The 22,327-nt window shown below is 37.2% G+C and overlaps 1 protein-coding gene across 7 annotated transcripts in view; it reads right to left on the bottom strand.

Moving 5' to 3' along the window:
* The window catches only part of NAALADL2 (N-acetylated alpha-linked acidic dipeptidase like 2), a 444,279-nt gene that overhangs the window by 392,139 nt on the left and 29,813 nt on the right, over positions 1 to 22,327 (bottom strand). The gene's annotated exons all lie outside the window — the stretch shown is intronic.

The raw sequence follows: 22,327 nt of genomic DNA, 5'->3' as shown, positions 1-22,327 counted from the left end.
TACAAAACTAAAAGGTACTGAAATATTTTTAAAATCTGCTTTGACTGCAAACTGTCACAGGCTAAACTTACCCCAAAAGTTTCTAGCTTGTTTGTTTGTTTGTCATTCCATTAGATAGGTAATGTACTAAAGAATGAAAGTGAAAAAAGCATCTTTTTTAGGCAAATACATCTATTATGGTTCAGTATAATGCATTTCCATGCTTTCACTCTGTAGAAGGAAATGAGTAGAGTCACTTGAACAGTGCATTTCATCTTGCAATAGAAATATCTGGGAGACATAGGAAACACCCCCCAAGTGCCCCCAGGTGCTACTGCATATTCCTGTGATTGTCATGACCAAAAGTGTCAACAACGCACAACAGCTGACAAAACACTATTTCTCAAAATCCTTGGCAATTGTTTTACCATAACTATGTCACTGATCTTGCCATAATATTTATTCATAAATGTAAGTATTCTAAAGATGTCTCACTGGCTAAATTTTGGTTTGCTCTCATTAGTTGCACATGAATTTGGTTCCAATACTAATAAATATCTCATTTTAAAGATTAAACTCTTTGTATCATAAGGACAAGAAGCAGCAGCAGCACTCTACGTGCTAGCTCTAAACTTTGACAAGTGATTTTTTTTCCCCACTGATTCTATCCTTCCTCATTTGAAAGCACACATGCAATCAAGTTTCTTCTGGTCAGCAAAATTTGTTAAAAATCCCTCCCTCCGCCCAACTCCCTTTCATTTCGAAAGGGACAACTTAGACCTTAGTTGGCCGCATAACTTTCAGAGATCTCCAAGAAGCATATTGTGGTTTTGAACCAGAGATCTAGAAGCAAGTAAGACTTGGACTGCCAAGCATATCACTAACTCAGACTTGCCATCGTTTGACCATAGTGATGTCAATGAAATTATTCTATTATCTTACAGTCCTAACTTCTAAAATGACAATTTAATACTATAGAAAGAAAACTTTTCTGACCAGGAGGGAGAAAGCCACATAACTGTGTGTCAAAATTCCCCTCAGAGATCTGGAAGGCAGACAAGCGCTTTAACTCTCAACACTCAGGTTAAGAACAACAACCCAATTCATCAGAGCAGTGCCTGCGACCCAGCACATGCTGCCAGGGCACACCGAGCACTGTCACGGGCTCTGGCGATGCTGCCAGCCAGGGCAGGAGCCTCGGGTCAGGCCCTGGAAAACACCCCTGGGCTGCACCCACATCTGGTTGTCACACAGCCGGCCTCCTACCTACAGCACTGGAGCATCAAGAAGAGCTTGGACCCTTGTGAACATGGAGTCACAGAATTGTTTTGGTTGGAAAAGACCTTTAAGATCATTGAGTCCAACTGTTAACCCAGGACCACCAAGTCCACCTCTAAACCACATCCTTAAGAGCCTCATCTAATGTCTTTTAAACCCCTCCAGGGATGGTGACGCTACCACTTCCCTGGGCAGCCTGTTCCAATATCTGACAACCCTTTCCATAATATCTAATCTAAACCTCCCCTGGCACAACTTGAGGCCACTTCCTCTTGTCCTAAGGATGAGAGACCTATGGGAGGGTAAAAGAATATTCTGTTACCTTGCAAATAGTTCAATTTAGTTTCTCCAACTTGCCACAACATCCTCAAGTCTTTTTCCAGGGTAAAGTAAAACAAAGATACAGGTTTCCCCAGTCCTAACCTATCTGTCCTCATCCCCCACCCACATACCCACAACTCGAGTCACCGCTGTGCAGGTCCTTGGCTCCGTGGGGAACAGAGTGTGACAATTCCCATCGCTAGACTACAGATTGACAAGGTGTAAGGGACAATGACTGCTGTCCCCTCTCCACCCCAGAATGTATGAGAACTAGTTACAAAATTAGTAGTTAATATTACATGTTCATGATTCTTTTGCTTACTGCCATTGTTAGCCAGCTGAGGACTACATTAGAAATTTTCTTCCTGACATGGTTTTAGGCTTTACCCTGGAATTAACAGTCTTTATAAAAAGGAAGCATTAAATAAACATTTAACAGCTGGATACAACATCTGCCTTTCCCAGGTCATTAATACTTAAGAACAGTTAATTTATGAGACTACAAGGTTACAGGGAGACTGTCAATTAAAAGAATCACACTTCTTTCTAGTTTAAGCCTTGTCTGCTTAGTGTTCCAGTTAAAAAAAGCAACTTATGCCAACGGGAAAGAGTCATCAACTCTTTGATGTTCCAATAACTTTGTCACAATAATGGTCATTTTATTTCAGACATTTCATTTTATACAGTACTTTCATGTCTCAAATTCATGCTTACAAAGTTTAAAATATGAACTTGGGAGGTTAGAAAAAGAAAATAAGAGACGGAAAATTTTATCTCATATAAAATACACATGACTTCTTTCTTAAATACCAGAATTTATGGTAATGTAAGGATTTAAGGATTCCTTTGGGATATGGTGTGTAATTTCTGAGTATGTATGTAAGGCAGGCAGGACTGCAATCACTTGCACAGGTTATTGGAGTGAAAAAAAAAATTCCCTGCCAAAAATAAGAAATCCAAGTATTTTCATTTCATGGTTTGAAATCTAAGTTTAAAAGCATCTCTTTTAAAATTTTTCCTAATCACAGAATCAGAGAATGTCAGGGATTGGAAGGGACCTCGAAAGATCATCTAGTCCAATCCCAGTTCTAATTACACTGATGGACACCTGTACCTTGTACAGCTATGCCAGGTATTCCATTATCAGGGCTTGTTAAGAAAATATTTTATCAAGAAGGATATGGGCATATATGTATCTCAGCATGAATGCAAACAGATTTTGCAAGATCTGGCATCAAAAGTTATTTCTGCAGAAAGCGGAACCTAACTCGCACACCCATACTCACACAAATAGCCACTTTTGATGTCATTGAAAGGAAAAGGGCACTGACCATGTAAAGGATAATTGACTACAAATTAACACTCAGGGCAGTATAGCGGAGACAGGGATTCAGATACAGCTCCTCTGTGTTCACTCTCCGTCTTCACGACTTGTGTCCCAAACTAAATGGCTGTAGGTGGAAGGAGTTTCCTCCCGCTCAGATTTCAGCACAGAACTAGGATCCACATCTGTTCTGAATTATGGCTATAATTTTGGTTACCATTATCCCAAGGAAAGCCTTCGCTGTCTCAGATAATAACAGCACGCTATTATTACACCAGTACAGCCCTTTGATAGCACATGCATGTAGTTGTAATAACTCTCACATCAATATAATATTGTTCATGTAAGAAGTTATACTCATTAAAACAAAATCTGTTCTCGGAGCTGCAGGAATACATACCAGAATGAGAAATAAAGCATAACCTGCCCCAAAACACAGGGCATCTAGATTACACACCTGGGCTGCAACAAAATTCATCCAAACTTCAGCCAGGAAGGTTTTTTCTGTTTTTCTAACTTCTGGCAAGCTTTGAAGAACCAGGCTTAACTTCAGTGCCAGTCCTTCTCCTGAGCCAGCTGCAACTCATCATATTATAATCCCATTTTCAATTGCTCAATCCATCCTTTTCAGTGCACCTTTCCTTCTGTTAAGCCAGTTATTGGCCTGTGGCTCCCCATCCTTTCAGACTCTCCCAAGACTTGCTATTTTTCTATGCATAACGCATTAAATAAATTGGTTCCATCACTCCTAACATTTTAAAAACGCAAACACATACATGTGGCCTAAGATGCACATTATAACCTGCATAATATTCAGTAAGTCTGCCAAGTTCCATTTTGCAATCACCAAAGTCAAAAAAGGAACAGTCTTAAATCAGACGTAAAAAAAATTGTATATTCTCCTATAGTGATAAGTTTCATGTCAACATTTAACACTGGATGCACAGACTTTTATAGTTAAGTTACAAATCTCTAAAAATACCTTTTTTCCTGATGGAGATGGTGAAACACATTAGGTGCAATAGCATATAGTGACTATAATGAAATCTTCATAGCTGGTTTGTGTGAACCACAGCTAACAATAGTCCTATACATGGCAATATAAATCATATCTTACATTGTCATATATAACAGCAATATACGCTACATAGTTATGTAAGAGATAATGCAGCAAAATAAGAGGAAACAATCTCCATTTGGACTCCCATCTTTATTTCGTCTCTCTATTCCTGCTCTACTGTTAACAAGCAGTATACTCCAATTTCAAATTCTTGCAATGCCCAAGGAGAACAGAACGGAAATTATGTAATCAGAAATACTGATTTAAGTGATATATACAACTCAAACATCAAACAGAATTTTTTAAGTTTGAAAATCCCTGTTTCTGTTTTTACTATTTACATTTTACAGGGAAATTGTTTCAAAGCCAAATGCAGGTTTCAGAATTTAAGTATCTATTGATTTTAGTAAAATATTCAGTAAACTGTTTAGTACAACTGGTATACTTGCATGAGTGTGCACAAGGGCATATCTACATCCAGAAAATGCCTTTAACTCCAGACTTTAAAAGCACTTTCCTAACAGAAAATTTGATATTCTGCTGTTGCACGAAGTAGATGTTATTCACGTTTCACCTTTGGGTAGTGGACAGAAATTAAAACTTCTCCAACAGTATCATTAAGAGACCCTAGTGAACTAACCCATATATCCAGAGGCCAAGGTGCTGCAGCTGCCTCACTGGAGAATCTAAACCTATACCACCAGCTCCAGGCAGAATCTCACCACCACCACCACTCAGTACTTGGACACAGTAGAGATACCAAGGAAGGGAACCTCATTCTGCAATTTCTTCCACATATTTAATGACGAATCAATGACAGACATTCAGTTCTGTTTATCATCAGGCTATCAATGGCTACGTTTACAATTATAGATATAACTTGACTCTATCAGTATTTCTCCTGCATAAAAATGAAATTCCCAACTCTAAAAGTCACCGCAATTTCCAACTAATCTAGTGTGATGTAGGTGGTATCCAGAGCAACAGCACCACAAGATTTACATGGTCCACAGACTGCATCTCATCTCCATACAGCAATACCTTCTGCTTATTTGCATATGGCTATTGCTTGTGTATATAAAACCAATACTTGTCTATTTTCATTTCAGAGAAGTTGGTTGTCTTCCACAATATACTTTGACCATCACTTCACACATCTGCTGTCAGTGAAACCCCACCTTGTCTAAGGAAATATTGTGTCCTGAAGACTCCACTAAAACTACCCTGACCCAGTCCCTGCCCTCCCCTCAAATCCCTCGCTGGAGCCGCCCGCGGCCGGAGAGGATTATCCCTCACAAACACTGCCAGCAGCAGTGAGACAGCAAGTAGCAGACAGTTCATTTTACAAAAACTTAATGGAGTGTATGGCCCTGGCTGCTTAATGCAAGCACTGTTAAGGCATCTAAGCAAAAAGTCTCAGCTGACACTGCTGACAAGCTGAGCAGAATTATTTGTCACACTAGAATAGATAAGAGACCAGTAGAGTGGTGTATGGCAAGAGTCCCATACATCTCCACACTGCAGTCCCAGTCAGCAGGCATATGGTTTCTTCCAATAAACTGGCATATAATGTAATCTTACTACAAGGCAAAGTGGTTAAAATCTTGGGTTTTTATCTTCATATTTTAGCTATGTTATCCTTCTTACTGCCTGGTGTTTTACATCTTCTAATTAAGCGGTCCTGACTTTCCCTTCATATTTTCTGAAAAAGAAAGCATGCAAACCCCTGAATAATCTCCAGGTCATTAGCTAGTGTAATCCATGTCATCAATATGTCTAATTATACCAGCTGAAGAAATAACCTGATGCATCTGTTCTACAAGGTAAAAGCTTTCATCTGGATATTTCTTCTAACCCCATCAAAAAGGCTATCATTTATTACCCTTCAGCACATATGTACTCGTTAACAAAGACCTGCAAAAAGCTAATGCTTTCCCCACTGGTGCTTACACACCAAAGTTCTCATTATCCAGAGTGCTGGATCTACAGAGTCTACTTCGTTAGGATATACACCACCCTCTGCCCGCAGAAATGTGACCTTAAAATTTTACTACTTCTCACAATGGAGCCAAAAATCAATATTTTTCATTTATTGGTGTTTAGACTGCAGAACCACACTGATATTAATGCCAAACAGCTATAGCTAGAAAGATGCATATTCTCCTATAAACTTCTCAATTATCTGAAACTCAAATAAAAGTTGTTCAAAATCATGAGTCAAGACCTATGAAACAAACTCACTTTGGCCAGAAGCCAGGCTGTCATATCTGATCCACAGGTGTTAATATATAGTGTTAATATCTATTATGCGAGCTAAAATAAATGTATTAAATTTGTAACTCAATTACTACATTTCACTGCCACAGCCTTCATAACATCATTTTCTGTTCCATCAGCCTGCTGCACCCCATCAAATCTAATACGCCAGTTATTTCGGACTGATGTCTTTTTAGGGAACGATTCTTGGCAAGAAAGCACAGTAGAGGTCAGGTCCTCGATAAAGGCATCCTGATATTAACCTAATACATATGGCAGCATCACTGCCCAACTAATTCATATCCAGAAATCTGGTTTTTTTTCTTTTCTTTTCAATGCCATGCCAGACAAACGTATGTGGGTCTGTATTCTCTGTTCTTCTGCTTCTGATCATACTCTTTACCTGCCTGGCATACTCAGAAAATAAGCTTTACAGCTGTTAGAATTTCTCAACTTCTTGTATAACGCCTTGTAAAAATAGAAGCCTAAACTGGACTAAGACAAGTAGTGCAGATTTTCCTGCAGTACCTTCAAATATTCAAGGCTTTATTAAGAAATAATATACTGTCAAGGCACATTTTTCAGAATGTATATAAGCAGGCCATAGATCTATAATCATTTAGTATCACTGTAATCAATTCATTGTCTGATATGGAGGACCAGGTACCTAGAAATGTTACTAGTTTGGAATATTTCTTCTTTTTAATCTTTTTAATACATTGAGTATATAAGTTCAAATTACAAAGTTATGCCCATCTGAATTTTACAGAAGGTTACTAAGTGTGATAATATAGTTTTATTTGGTGTCACTTAAAAACAAAATGTTACCTCAAAATCAAATTTCAAATGTCAATATATTGTCAAAACTAGTTATTTATGAAGGTTATTTATGAGTTCTAGTCTCCACGATTGATAACCACACAAGAAAAATGCCTACAAGACATTATTTTGTATTCAGCAAAAAAGTTCATCCAAGACCAACAGTTAGATTGGTGCATCCAGAGGGTAACTACTCAGTGATAAAAACTTCATTATTGTACCTCTATTTTTGATCCATACAGATTGTCTGTGATGATTCACTCAAAACTATGGGGTGGGAATGAGTACCACTTAAACCATTCTTTTGGGGTAAGTATCTTAAGGCAGTAGCACTACCGAGGGTTTATGCTTGTAATGTCATGCCAAAATTCTTTATGAAAGCTTTGTAAATTTATTTAAAACAGATATAGTCAAATACTGACATATGCATAATTTTCTGCATGTGACATTAATGAGTAATCAATTTGTCATTCACAAAAGAGTCGACGCCTAGTCTGAAAAGAAGCACCAAGAAAGAATGTATTTTAAATGAACCTTCTTAACTTATTAACAGTGGCAACCATTATCACATGCAGATATGCAAACTGAAGATCTATGCAAATCGCTAAAGAACCATTTGACACACTGGATCAGAAGAGCTCTGCAAAATAAATATAACAGCATACGTTTGAAGTGCCAAATCTCCTTCTAGTCAATACGAAACCCGTTTATTTCCCTTCAGACAGATTTCTTACTCAAAGTCTTAATAAAAGAATCTTAAGGAGGAACGAAGTAATAGCAGGAAATTGAAGTAATAATAGAGAGCGAGTCAAGTTATAAAGGGTTGTCAGACAAGGATGAGAAGAGACCATGTAAGAGACAGAAAATAAGCAGATAAAGGCGAGGCTGCCTGTGTTGTACAAATGCCAGCTTCGCTCGCTCGCTCCTGCCACTTGCTGTACATCTGGAGGCCAGTGCTAACCTGTCAGGTGGCACAACGCGGTGCCACTTCTTAGGTGCAGTTCTTCAATCTGGAAAATGCTGTGAGGTTATCACTGGATGCAATACAAGTACTTCTGCTATTTCCTAGACAGTGAAATGGTCCCAGTATCCCAAAGGCAGTTCTTTCCCACACTAGTTTTCAAGGAAAAACATCCAAATTTCCTGAAATGTTCTTCCTCTCAAAAGCACTAAAAGCTACAATTACTGAAATGTTACCAAGAAAATAAAAAATCCAAACGAATAAAATTCAGCTAAAAGCATCATTATCTAGTCTACTATTTGACATTTATTTAATTTAGGAGTTTACGATTGTTACAACTAACATTAAAACCAGGAAATTTCAGCATGTTCCTCATCTCAAAGAGCTTCCCCATTTCTGAACAGGCCATAAGTATTTCTATACTATATCGTGTACATCACAGGAGAGTAAAAAAGTTTTCACTTTATCTACAGTAAGGAATCTGCACATTGCAGAGAGGAGGCTGATGAAACAACTACTATGTACTACTTTTCTACACACAAATACACATGTATCTACAAAACCAGGCCAGGAATCTTTCTAGGATATTGTACTAATACATGGCATCACAAAATTACTATTTTGTCTTTGCAGAATGAAGGTAGGGGGGCAGAAGGAGATAAAACTAATCATGAATGACTATTAGAATGAAAATGAGAAATACATTCATACAGCAAAGTAGATGCTTGCTCATTCACACTGTTTAAAGTGCATAAGGAGTGAGCAGCCCACCTATTGAATGGGTGCTCAAAAGACCTAAAAAAGCCAGCACAGACAGCATTTAATTTCAGTAACTCATACTTCCAAAAAAGCTCTGTCACTATACTAGCGGCAAATAATGTTTTTGAATGCAGTTAATGAGCCATACAATGAGAACTGAGAGGTACCACCATAAAAATAAATGCAAGTATTTCAAGTGTTTCTTTATAATGCTAGTTTTGGAAGAGATCTATGCTTAAATTTTACTCACTGATAAGGGAACTCCTCCCTACCAATTTAGCCAATCAGTTAACAATGTTATATCATTCTTCCTAAGAAGATATCATTAACTGGGTCTCACAGACCAAGAAACAAGATTACAACATGCTAATTACACAGAAATTCATAACATTAAATGACTGAAGATAATTACATTATTCAATAGAAGATTAAAAAGGTTAAATCACTAGCAATTTAATCAATCCCAAATTAAAAAAATAAGTTTAAAGTCACATATTACAAGACATTAATTCAACTTCTAAACGTTAACATCAACTTAAGATTTTTGTCTTGCACAAACGCAACAAAAGCAAATAAGACATACTTCATCAGTAAATAACCTCCATCAACAATCAATGAACATTTACGAACTTTCTGGGCCATTCGGCTTTCTCTTTTCTCTAAACGCTTCGAAGTGAGGATACCCAGGCATCTATTCAGAATCACTTCGTAAGCTTGCACTGCAAGATTTCAAGAACTACATATGTTGGCAGAAGTGAAGTGCAACATACTGACTGCATCATAAAAACGGCAAGACTGACATTCACAGTTGTAGCAATTCATCTAGAGATAGCACTGCAATATATCTTCACTTTGACGTATAAAGAAACAAGGTCTAAACATTAAAAACTTGCTGCGCGTCAGTGAAATAGCTCCACAATTCCATTTATACAGTGAAAGAACACTTAACCTTAAGAGCCTTCACCCCATGCCAGAACATATAGAAGGTTTTGCTGGTTGCTTTGAAGCCGCAAATGAGAAAAACTCCTTTGACCCGGAGATAGATTCGCAGTGCAGCAACACGGGCACTTATGTGGTTGTATTATCCCATCCTAAAGATCCTGTCACTGACTCTGCTCAGCCTGATGTACAGAAAAGAGCAGCGAGCCCAGAGCGAGTTCTCATCACCTGTCCGATAGCTGGTAAAGACTGAAAGATGATCTCCTGGCAAACAGCAGGAAAAAAAGTTGAAAAATAAAAAGAGGTTAAACAGAAGAAATCACCTGAAATCACTCCTCACTCTCCCACATCCCATCCCAAATCTCACAAATTCATAATTACTAGAGTTGCAGGAAAGGAAAGGAGAAAATAGAATGACTTACCTGGAGAATGAGAAAGCGGTAACTAAAGCAGATAATTTCTTCCATTTTTCAATAACCTAGCTATTTCTGGGCTTTAATCAGCCATCTCCTCCCCTAAAATCTCTCATGCAATGAAAGGCATACCCCAGAAAGGAATTTTTAATACTGGTTCCTTGTGGGACCAAACTGATATATTTTAGCCCATTTCTTTTTAATAAATGCAACGATTTTAATCAAATTTGTTCAGAGGACAGAAGATTAGTTAAAGAAGAGGAGTAAATGAAACATTAAATTAAGGTATCATTGGGAATTAAAAATGTAATTTTATGTTATTATCAGTGGTATATTATGAATAAAGAATACGCAATATGCAATTAAATTGCAGCACAATATGAACGGCATTTGAGAAAAATGAATTTGATATGTAGGACAGAAAGGTCATGAATTCTTAAACCCAATTCAATTTACTTTACTCTGTTCAGTTTTCCCACAGGCATCTGTTTAAATGTTTCCAGGTACGGGAGAAGTCCCTACTAAAATCTGACATATTTTAAGGCGATTACAGTTTGCAACAGGCAAGCCAGCATATTTCCTACACAAGTCAAGGCACTATTCTTATAAGCTTGGTTTCATTCGAGCAGATAGCTGCTTCTCACACGGAGCTGTGTGGAAAGCAACAGGACAAAGACCAGCAATTCATAAGAATAAGTCAAACAGTAGAATTATGCCACCACTTAAAATACTCTTTCTAAAATACTTTTTAGAATTTCTTAAAATACTTTTTCTAAACTCCCAGCTTATCCAAAGTTAGAATGTATTATTCAGAGTCACTAACCAGTGCGCAAAATGACATTTTGCCACACCACTCACTGTTCTGCCTATGGATATTTTGAGAGAAGATAGGAAGTAACGTCCTATCAGACCAGCAGTACATTTCACCTGTAAGTATCATTCATGGGAACAGCAGAAGTACCCAGAACATAATACAAATATATTGTATATTAAAGAATGCCTGTTTGATTTAGAAGCATTGACATTTATACTTATTTGAAATTACTTTTCCATTATCAAGACAATAGAGATGCTGCCACTTGGCTTGACTTCAGCATCTTTTGTGTAACACTTAAAATTGCTAAGGATTTAATCATGCTCTTTCTAAGAGCTTTCTTTAGCTCACCAAGCTACACCCAAAGATTATCACGTAAGTTTTCAATTGACAGGTATCTGAAACTCCCCAGAAAACAAACAGCCAATATAAAGGTTTATTTTAATGGCCACTTGACTCCACTCAGGTGCCATGATGCACAGAACAAACTAAGCGCAGGTGTGTAGACGGGCACAGGCACATTCAGACTTTGTGGTTCACATTTGGGAGCCTGTCTGCAGATTCCTTAACCTTCCCTTTCCTATTCCTTCCCTCTTCCTCTTCCCCAGGTAACAGATTATTCAAGCACACCAGAACTCAAAAAAAAACCCCACATGCATGGAATCCTTTTTTGTGCACTAAATATTCATGGAAGCAAAAAGACAGTCCACTAGCTTTGCAAATGTCAAAGTCATAATTACAACAGTCAATTCAATGTATGTGTTAAGGTTTGAGAAGATTTGTTTTGGTTTAAAAAGATAAATCAATGTTACTTTCAACTTACATGAAACCAGCAATTTTTTCATCAGTTTCCTAAAGCCATTCATTTTATTCATCCCACCTAATTGCATAGTTTCACAATTATCTGCTTATTCCAATGAATGTAATCTATTGACATCTCATTTCTAATAAATGCTGTTCCGAGCCTCTTCCGATGCATTCAGCTGAATGTTTACTTTTGACAAACAGCATTTCTAAAGGGTTATTGTGATCACCCAGACTGACCTTCTACATTGTAGAGGCCAAAAAATTTAACTCAGTAATCTCTGCAAACATTCAGCTGAGGTGTAATAGATCACATCTTTTAGAGTGATATACAACCTTGATTTAAATATTTAAACCAACAGCAATACTCTAATTTTGTTAATGTTTTGAATTTCTTTTATCTATAGGTGTGACCCCTGGACTCACAAAGCCAGTGAGCTAATTTCTTCCACACATTTAATACGTAAGTCAAATTTTCAACTTTATTCCTAAGGTTCAAGCATTTGATAAAGCCCCTCAATTTCAAAAGACAATTACTACATCCCATCTGTTCCAAGGCCCAACATTAGACCCAAATCTTCTTCCTGTGCAAAAGGACACAGTGAGATACTTAGAGCTATCAAATGAGTTCTGTAAAGCTGGTTAATTTATCCACAAATACATGATGTACAGCAAAAGCAGTAAGTGTTGAATACTACTGACTACCAATGATATACTGAGAGACCCTCCTCACAGTATTATTGCAGCTCAGAGATCAATAATTCTGTGTTTAAGCTTGTCAAGCTATAACATTACATTGCATGTATCAAACTTCTTAACATAGATATTAAAGAAAATTCAAGAGTCTCATGAAAAGCCCACAAAGCAGTGTTTTGTGAAGTACTTATTTCAGGCATGTAGTATACACTGTTTTGTCTATGAAAAGGAAACATTCTTTTCACAAAATTCCAAGTGCAGGAATTCAATTTTAAGTTACAAAAGCAGTTACCTCTTCTGAAACAAAACTACAGACATTACACTTAGGCCCCACAAGTGCAGAGCTGAGAAACAAAAGGCATTCTGCTTTGAGATCTATCGGTGCTTGGAAACAGGGACCAAGGTGACACTGACCTCATCTAGCCAGAATTACTTACACTGTTCTGTTCATTAACTTCCAAGAACAGTAGCTTTGGACAATTACCTGTTTCACAGCTCTCATGAACAGGACAGGACCACTCTGCCATCTCTCTCGTTTTGGACATTTAGTGAGCCATAAACTTAACTAATTGTCCTCAGACATGCTGCCACATATCTCCATATGTTCTAGCCTTGCTCATGGTGAGAGATGATCTAACCAAGCATGAGAGCAAGAAACTGAGATAATGCTTAAACTACATTACCAAAGGTGTTTCTGATCCAGGAAAGACTTAACATTCAAAGAAAGTCTTTAGCAAGCAGAAAAAAGAATTCACCTGAAAAAAATGTCCTTCATTTTGCTGCTGTTAGCCCAAAATCTTCAGAGGGGGAAAACAAAACAACAGAAACACACACACACAAAAAAGCAAAACACACAGCACACAAAGTGTCCTCTTTTCCTTATGTCAAAGGCATAAACATGTTTATGTACAATATCTCTGCCCCACATCTTGATTGTTTAATTGTATTCTTGGTTAAGTTATATATTAATCCTACTCAGAAAAGACAAGTTGGTTTGTTTGGTTGGTTGGGGTTTGGTTTTGTTTGTCTGGGTTTTGTTTGTGTTTGAAAAGGGTGAGTGCACACTAAAGAGACATCATCTTGAAGAAATTACGAGGCTCTGAACTATTTGAAAGTAAATTTTACACAAAACTCTTCTAGGTATAATTTGCCTTTACCTTATACTTTACATCATTATTGCAATTACTTTAAATGATCCAGTTTAAGAGAAAAAAGGCAGTACAATAAAACCGCAAGTAAAAGGCAGCAAAATATTTTTAATGATTAAGATTTGCTTTTGAAATTCATATTCACATATGATTTGATAACCTAAGAGCAAACAGGAAATCTGCACATTAAGAATATTTTTCTAGGTGAAGCCCATTTTAATGCACACTAGGTATCTTTTGAGCTATTTGCTTACTGCTTGTTCTTTTCCTTCTAGACTCCTGTCGGTAGCTATAAAGAAGCGCATTGCGTTTAACTGTTTAGTTAGAGATATCTGCTTCCTCAGCCTAAATAGAGTTTAAAACTTTGCCTTAACCCAGCTCTTAGGACACAAGGCCTGACAGATGAAAACTAGTGAGAATATTATGGTTTCAGAGTAAACCCATACATACAAACTATATTTGGTTTTCACTACTGAAAATATTATTGAGTTGCATTCACAGAAGAGGTGTGCTACCGGAATGCAAACAAGCACAGATGATTCAGAACTGAGGACACACAGTTATTCTGAAATGTTAATTAGAAACACAAGGGATATGAGAGAGTAGGGGCGGGGGGGGGGGGGGGGGAAGAGTGATGATTGTGAGAAAAAGAGAAACCTTTTACAGCAAAGCATCCAGAATCAGAATAACACTTCCAGTCTTCCAGTAAAAACAGAAATACGCAGTTGGCAGAACACTGTACTCCTGCAGTGGCTACGGAAAACCCTATTTGTGCAGTTGTGCCATGCACTGAACATCAAACCATCTTTCTACCACACGGCACCTACAGAATCACCAGGTTTACTACAGGCCAACTGCATCTCTCGCAGCAATCAAGGGACTGGGTGGTCATGGAAAGAGGTATCAGATAAAACAATAGCTTTATTCAGATAAATTGTGCAATTCCTGCTAAACTAGAAGAATTGCAAATTAACATTCACTGCAGAAATAACACCACAAGTAGTTTTTGCTATCATGATGTTTGGGAAAGATGCAAGACAACATTTTAATTTGAAATGTTTAAGATTCAAGAGATGACTCGTAAGAGCTTACCTCTACTGTTCACTTCTATTGAACTTCAAAGCCACAAGAGCTTTGACACAGAACATCCCTTTTTCTGCTAATATCCATACAACTTGTGTTGTGATGCCTTCTTTCAAGCTTCATTCAAACCACTAAAAAAGAAACCAAAACATGCCACCACAACACACACTTAGAAATTATTCATAAAGCAAACCTGATTCTAACACAGATTACCACAAAACATAACATCAGTTTGATTCCCATAAGATTCATGAAATGCAAGAGAAAAAGTGACAGGCATCAGAAACTTCTGCTTGTGTCCTCATGTGGAGCCCCCTGCACAAGAAAGTTGAGTGAAAGCTCAAATTAACTCTATCCCCATTTTCCGTTGAGCCACAGAATAGACAAGTCTCAAAACTTTCATTATGCAAAGAGTCAAGAACAGGAAGAAGGAGGCAACAAAGCACATGGGATTGTTTATCTTCCTAACAAAAAAGTTTAGAAACTTACACATAGACAGAAAAGGTCATAAATTTAGACTGCTTTAGAAAGCATATGGATGGATTTTTACTTCTATAGCAAAGACAATCTGCTTAGGAATCTAATTTTACTGTTGGTTATACTGACCGAAGTTAGCAGTAAGCTCATTAGAGGTGACCAACTATGCTGTAAATAAGAAAAGACTTAAACCAGCATCATAGTAATTCTCTGTTATTGCAGGATGCAGCAGATTATTTCATTTATATTCATATTGATTTGTTGCAATACAGCACACTAATGCAATATAGCACCAGCAAAAGGGGTTGTGTCCTGAAATAAAATCATTACAATTAAACAGGCATTGGATTTTATTGATATTAATTTTTTAAGACATCAGAATCACCAGTTTTGTTACATTATCAAATAAGACCAGAACCAGAGAATTACACAGTTACAGTTATTGCAAATAAAGTTAGCCTTTTAGAATTCAGAATATGAGTTCCATTCATATCTGATTTCATCTATTATAATTAATGGATCATAGAAGAGTAGTTACTAAACACATTAATGACATTTTAATATAGTCATGAAAGTTATAGGAGTATTACACAGAAAACTAATGGATTATAAAGCTTCATTGTTTAAGTATGTAATACCGAAATTAGATCATTTCTTTTATAAATTAATCTTTCTAGACTGACCTTCACTGAAACAAAAAAAGTTTGGGTTCTTTTTTGCCTATAGCTACAAGAAAAATACACCTGTGTGTGTATATATATATACACACACATATATACAGATACCCACACCCATTCCCCTTAATAAAGCTATCCATGCTTCTAGGAGTTGTTAATAGCTTCTTCATTCAGGCACCATTCTTCCTTACAAAAGAGTACGATTAATTCATTTCAGTAGTTTTCTATTAGAAAAGAAATGAAAAGGCATCGTACGAAATCTGATCCACATTTCCCATCTTTTTGCACTTGCTATTTCTTTCATGTTTTTGGTTAAAGCACAGATACTTTAATGCTTTCAGCATGGCTTAAGTTGCAAATAGTTACAAGAGCCAGACAATTGAAAGTGACTGGAACCTGAATGCAACACAATCTTTTACAGCTATACTCATCATGCACTGTATTTTATTCAAATGTAAAAACTGTTTCCTTATGTTTTTTATTTGAACACTTTATTATTAGATAATACATTGGATACCGGCGCACACAGATGCATGTATGCCGAGGAATTATGAAATGCGATTTTCAAGGACGTAACAGAACAGAGTTACAAAACTGTCTTCACAGGCTCTAATTTTTTGAGCCTTCCCCAATAACACACGATTTTTAAGAAGACATATCTGATAACTAAACGTTTAACACAGCAAAGCAATCTGGCAGCATCTCATTCTTGCATATACACATGTACAGACTAGCACAGAAGTCACCTAACCAGCACGGGTCCCTGAATCACAGGCATTTCAAGCAAAGCTGTAGGTACACCTTTTCTGACAAGCCAGAATTGTCTGTAGTAGGATTGCTGCCGCATGTATGTGCACACCCATGTATGAAATGACAATGCACTTAGAACATCAGTGTGGGATGCTGACAATGCACTCAGAACGTCAGTGTGGGATGCTCTGTAACTCCTTTCACAACAGACCATCTCTGGTCTGGAAGTCTAGAAGGTACAACAAAATGACCCTTAAGACTAAAAAAAAAAAAAATTTAAAAAAAAAAAAACAGAGAAGAAATTAACAAAAAATAATAATTAAAAAAAGTTTTCTGAAGGAATTCTACAGTTCAGTCAGAACTTAAAGCTTCATGACTTCAGAGGCACTATAAGTGCATATCTATTATTGCAAATTACAACTGCTGTCAAATACACAAGACACCAATAACTTGATCCCAGATTTTCAAATGTATGTGAATGCATGATAACGGAGACAGCTATTCAAAAGGATTTCCCCAAAACACAAAGAGCCAGAGGCTCACATGAGCTCAGGTTATTCCCATGTGCCTCCCTTAGCACACTGCTCAGGTACAGGACCACAAACTTATGCCAACATGACCTCCAAACCAAATTTGCTCTGTTCCCCACCAACCAGAAGGAGAGATCCAGTGAGGCTGGGTTTATCAGGGCCTCTCTGAGTAAGCTCTCCCTGATGCTGTGCCGTCCTGCCAGAGCACTTGGAGCACTGTGCAATGCTAAGTAAGAGGGAGATGTACAGCTGCAAACAGCAATTACCAACAGATTAGTCCCCTGCTGCTTCAAAGCTGTAGTCCAAATCCACAAATCACCACATCACTGTGTTCGTTTTCGAGGATGTAATATCATAATACAGATTGAGGTCTCTCAATAATTCAAAGAAGAGCTGCATTCTTTCCCAGTTAAGAGGATTTGCTTGGGGTACCATCTTCCAGAATCCACTGAAAGCCAGCCAAAGTAATCAGGTAAAATACTACTTTTTGGAAAATCTCTATTTCCTCAAATTCAAGCATTCCTTTCACCTTGAACCTATGTCAAGCTGCTCCTCAAAACAACAAACAAAATAATTACTACATCTCAATCCAAGTTTCAGAAGCAGAAAGACAAGGGCTGCAGTTCTGCAAAACCATTACTACTGATCCTGTACTGGAAAGCATTCACAAATTCTGAGAAAGGATTACAATAGAACTAATATTGCACAAATTAGCAAGCCTTCCAGATCAGAGAGGAAAAAAAAAAGGAAACATTTAAAACACCCAAGAATTTCTGTTTCCCTTGCCACTTGCTTCAAATCCTGGTGAACCAGCATTATGACCCCATCATAAACACATGCACATTCATGTGGGCAGGGAAAGAAAACCTCAGACCACAAGTGGCTTCAGTGGCTTAGTGAACCTTAACCTGCCATAAAATTAAGACCAATAACATAGCATCACTTGACTGCTGTTTCAGCTTGGCGGTCACTTTGCATTTAGCATGTCATAACCTAACACAGACAGCCCAGAAAAGGTTCACAGAGCCTCTTCTGTAATAGGTAAAAAGATACCTGGTTTTCATTCTGTAAAGTTTACAGCATAAACCAACCTCAGCATCACAAGAAACTGAGGATGATGCATCAAGGACAAATGTAAGCTAAACAACCTCAGAATGTTTTATGATGTTACCTATATTCCAGGTTAATATGAGATTTTTACACTGGTACATTACTATGTCTGCAGCCACTGGAGTTATGCTGCAGCTTCTTTACCGGATTGCATTATATTTCTTCACAGTTCCCATCTACTTTCAAATTTAAGCAAACCCCAGGGAATGCTGCCATTCAGCATTTTTGTGGATAGCCTAGCTGCTTTGCCACCATCTCTCTCAAGAGAACTTGTTACGTGTAATACCTCTAAGAAAAGGTTTAAGTAACAGTTTGTTCCAAGTCCTGAGAAAAGTAAAAAAACACTTTAATTACATTCTCATTTCAATGCCAGACCATCATCTTTACTATGACAACCAAATACATTCTGTACTGCAACAGATTTTAAAAAACAAATGAAAAAACATCCCAGGGTCCTTAAGCTAGGAAGGCAGTTTTATTTATTCAGCAGTAGGTATCTGAAATGCCTATCATAAAGAAACTATAAAAACATTTGAACAGGTATTTCTTATTGCAATGGGAGGCGAGAGAAAAATCTGAAGTATAGCTTGAAGACAAGTCGTAAGAACATCTGCATTTGTCAAGCTTCAGCTGATTCAAAGGTGTAGGAAAAACATGAATGGAAAACACTGGGGAAAAGCAAGGTAGCAGGCTTCTCACATTTGGTTGAAGGAACTAATATCTCTATAAAAACCGCAATACAAGGCATCCTTACTTCTTATTGCAAATGTATTCTTAAAACTATTGCAGAACCACCAAACCATTCAAAAAAAATGCCAAGGGCCACATCCCCTGTTTTTGTTGTCTCTGTCACTTCAGTTCTGCCCCCATCCTTTCCTTTATTTCTACCCACATCTCAACATTTATCTACTAGGCAGATTTTTCTGTGTGTTAAAAGAAAGAGTGCATTTACTTCTTTTGCACAGCACTTTGGAAATGGGGAAAAGCGGACAAGTGTCATCTTATATTTTAAAGGAAAAGTTCTGAAGTGATGCACCAACAAATTGTCTTTCGGATGATGTAAACTGAGCTCATGAAATTATATTTCTGAAATCCAGTATACCATTTGCTGGAAGATATTAACCACACAGCTGTTGACTAAAGTAGTGATAGTACTCTTTAAGATAAAGGATCCTATTTGTCTGAAAAAGTCATACTTTGTAAAAGTAACTGCTAATATAAAGCTTGTAATAAATGTTACTCGGTGAACCCTCATCAAATCCATGAGGTCTCCAGTGACAAAGTCAGTGACTCCCAGTGCAGAGCGTTTTAAGAAGCTGATTTTGATAGAAGGCACAGGTGGACTTGGAGGAGCAGAGATGAAAACAACAAGAATCCTTAACCCTCGAAGAGACACTTCACAGAAAGCTGGACCTGCCAACCTTCAAGTCCTTGAATCCTATCTCTAAAAAATGCACTAAAACATCAGACTTTTAAGTTCCATTTTCTGCAAGCCTCACATACTAGATATCCTCCTTGTTGAAGCTGAAACCTGCATTATTTAAAATTGCAGTATTATTTGCTGTGCAGGTGTTTTGTTGGAGAAGGGGAGCTGCAGTGATTTGGATTTTTAATCAAAAATTGTGTCACCATTTCTTGGTTATAGCTTTAGCTTTTGTGAAAATAAAACTATGAAAATATTTATCTTGGTGGAGATGAGCTCTTTTCCATAATATATTGAGATGCACTGAAAGTGTTCATGCTAGGATTATGGAATATTTTGCTTTGAACAGTACTGTACCTATAAATATAAACTGAATCTCCAGCAGATAGATCCATAATGTTACTGAAATTCATCAGAGCTTTGTCATTGACATCACCAGGATGAGGATAAATAATTCATGTAAAAAAAAAAAAAAAAAAAAAATACAAACCAAAAAACAAACACCCCACACAACAAACACAAATCCATGGAATTGACAACTCCTTGTATAAATGAGTCTCATAACTAAACAGCTTGATTTACTGATCACTGATCAGTACTGCTGATCCCTTTTAGATATCTAGAACAGCATAGTCTTAAAGACATACTAAGTATATTAAGAATGTCATGTGGCTGCTAAATATTTTGCCTCTTCCCTGAACTACAGCAGGGTCAGAAGCACCTATTTCAGCTTCTATATTTTAATTTTCAATATTTATGTGAGAAATAATGATCATATACCTTGGCTGTTTTGAAAAACTGGTTTTGTACACTAGTCTAGATATTAATCAGTTAACAAATAGTGATTACTCTACCTTGCTTAAAACCTAAGGCTGATTGTAGCATCACACAAGAATCATTCGTTCTAATTTGCATGTGGGGAGCCACTCATGCCTTTCTTTGTGCTATAGCGTGAAACCTCCTACGAGATCATGGTAGTATCAGCCTGAGGTGGTCACGGCTGGGCTTAAACTCAATGTTTCCTTACCGAGATTTCTGACTTTGTTTTGCAGATTCCCAAAGCATTTCCCATAGCAAACTAGACCTCAAGGTCTACCTTCTTCAAGAAAAAGAAGAAAAGGGGCCTTATTTTGGGATATGACAGGCAAGGACCCTGCTAACCACTTACTTCCACCACTGCTGCTGAAAATATTAGTAAAGGAAGGGTTAATAAGCAAATTAATGAAAATGTTAAGTACAAACTGAAACACAGCAGAAACACAGAAGTCTGGTGTGCTGGGAAGAACCTTTCAAGTGTTACATACTTCATGGCACAATCAGAAGGACATTCTACATGGGCACAATAAAAAGACTGTAAAATCATGTCCTCATGCATTTCAGAATTCCTGCTGTGAGCAGGGGAATGTGTCAGCTCAGAGAGGCTTGCACACAAAATCTCTTCTGATCAAACTCACCAAATATTTCCAGCCTGCCTCCCTCAGAGCAGCACATGGGCAGCTCCCCTCCCCTTCCACAATCCTGTATTACAAACTCATGCTTAGAATATTGGTCATTAAAGAAAAAAAAAATAGCACTGTCTCAACTAGACAAACCCAGCTCTCCATCCACCGCTGGGAAAATACTCCTCTAAATTCTCATCCTTTAACTTTACAGTATGCAGCTATCACTAGCTGCAAAAACCATCATCTGTAACAAAAGATTCTTCTTGTGTTGGCCCAGACTTTCTAACAGTCTTTAGTCCTCACAAATACTTTACATGCATTTACTTTAAGGCAATGTACACAGCATTCCATGTCCATTATTAATTTTAAGACAAACGCTTTCACTTCCAGTTTGCTACAAGCAAAAGTATGAGTCTTTTAGCAGTTTTATAAAATAAATATGATAGTCTAGAAAAACTATACTTTGTTTTACAGATAACTTCATAGTTCTATATTATTTCCATGGTTAGTCGTATACTGTTGCAGTCAGAAAAGAGGAATTCAGCCCTCCAAGGAATAAACATGCAACACTGAAGGATTATGGTATGGTCTTCTAATTACTTTATGGCACCATATAGAGAGAATCAACTTTAAACAGCAACACATTTCTGTTGATGAAAACATTGCGTTACCTATGTGTCACTTTAGTACAGCATAACAGGCTGTCACAATTTACCTCCTGCATGCAAGTCAAGTTTTAACAAGTGTTAAAAATCTTAATTATGTCTCTCTATACTTAATTCAAGAACATTAAGCCAAATTCTTCCCCAAAATAGCAGAAAATACGGGAATACCCCTGACAACAGATGGTGGGGGGTAGAAGGCTATATTTGCTTCATTTACAGGATGAGTTTGTGCAAAATCTTGGCTCTACTTAAGATGGCTGGAGTCAGTGACAAGTTTCCATAACCTGTTTCTACAGCTACAGAAGAGTCACACAAGTTGTGTTCAGCCATCTTTCATTATAGGTATAATTTTCCAAGGAGCCCAAGGACATGTTTATCAAACAGAGCAAATACTATTAACTCAATGGCAATCCATCAGTTTTTTTACAGTAATTCAAATCTATATGCAAGCATTTGTACTTGGGAACCTATTTTGAATGGAATTTCAAACAACTTTGTTCTAGTAAATGAAAAAATATAAACCACACACACACAAAAAAAAAAAAGTTGCAATTATCATTATTTGTTGCTTAAACAAATACTACAATTTCATGCGGAAA

This window comes from Patagioenas fasciata, chromosome 9 (genome assembly GCF_037038585.1).
Source record: "Patagioenas fasciata isolate bPatFas1 chromosome 9, bPatFas1.hap1, whole genome shotgun sequence".
Lineage (NCBI taxonomy): Eukaryota > Metazoa > Chordata > Aves > Columbiformes > Columbidae > Patagioenas > Patagioenas fasciata.
Note: the sequence above shows the minus strand (reverse complement) of the source record. Positions and strands in the feature narration are given on the sequence as shown.